This window comes from Oratosquilla oratoria, chromosome 28, assembly GCF_046742065.1.
Source record: "Oratosquilla oratoria isolate Oo_2021 chromosome 28, ASM4674206v1, whole genome shotgun sequence".
Taxonomy (NCBI): Eukaryota; Metazoa; Arthropoda; class Malacostraca; order Stomatopoda; family Squillidae; genus Oratosquilla; species Oratosquilla oratoria.
The window spans coordinates 24976037-24977545 of record NC_134804.1 but is presented as its reverse complement, the minus strand read 5'-3'; positions in this window follow the sequence as shown (position 1 = coordinate 24977545).

Below are 1509 nucleotides of genomic sequence, written 5' to 3'. Positions count from 1 at the left end.
AACTTGTTCTGCTGATTCACAAAACCAAGTTGGTGTCTGGAACGATATATTTATATATATAGTTATATATATATATATATTATAGTATATACCTAATATATATATAATATAATATGTATATATAGTGTATATAATCTATATACCATATATATACCATAAATATATATTATATATAAAATATATATAATTACAAATATATACATATATATATATATATATTATATAATATAATCATATTATAGTGTATATATATATTTATATATATATATATATATATATATATATAATATATATATATATATTATATATATATAAAGGACTACTATTACACAGGACATGCGTACCCAGATCCCTGGGTTCGCTAACGGAGGCCATTGCTTTCTTTGTAACCTAACATTTTATATTGGACAAATATATCAAAACTAGAAACCTAACATTGTATATAGGACAAATTTATCAACAATTGACTTATTCAATGCAGTATAAGTTAATATAAACTTTTATAGTGAAATAAGAAACTATTTTTAAGGCACTGTTATGCTTTAAAATGCCAATTTTAGCCGGACTTAACAGGTATTATTGTATGAGGTTAGTGGACACCAGGGTTGGCGATTTTTTTTCTTTTTAGAAATATATAAAAAATCTATTTTTTTTTCAATCAGATTGGATATCAGATAGCAATCCCACAACATTTAAAATCTATATTAACTTATACTGCTTGAATAAGTCAATAGTTGATATATTTGTCCTATATACAATGTTAGGTTTCTAGTTTTGATATATTTGTCCAATATAAAATGTTAGGCTACATAGAAAGCAATGGCCTCCGCTGGCGGACCCAGGGATCTGGGTGCTCACGTCCTGTGTAATTGTAGTCCTTGATATATATAGTATATATATATATATATATATATATAGCTATATATATTAAAATATATATATATATATATATAATAATAAGCATATATATACATATATATAATGCATATATATATAACATATATATATGGCAGTATATCTATACATATCTATATATATATACTATATATATATTACAATATATATACATATATATATATACATATTTATATATATATATATATATATATATATATATATATATATATATACTATGTAGTGTGTGTGTGTGTGTGTGAGTGTGTGTGTGTGTGTGTGTGTGTTGTGTGTTGTGTGTGTGTGTGGTGTGTTTGTTGGTGTGTGTGAGAGAGAGCAGAGAGAGAGGAGCAGACCGTTGTGAGGAGAGAGAGAGAGAGAGAGAGAGAGAGAGAAAGAGAAAGAGAGAGAGAGAGAACTTTTGTCCACATGTTTATGTGTTAATATATGTATGTTTGCATATATATCGATATTTACATGATCGTATGTTGTTGTGTTATCCTGTGTGTTAAACGCGTATTCGCCCATATGCGGCACCCGTAGTAGGTGGGGGGAGTAATTACATGGCCGGGTGTGAGTGTCGCCTCGGTGCTGCAGCAGTAAAGTTGCAGGCCA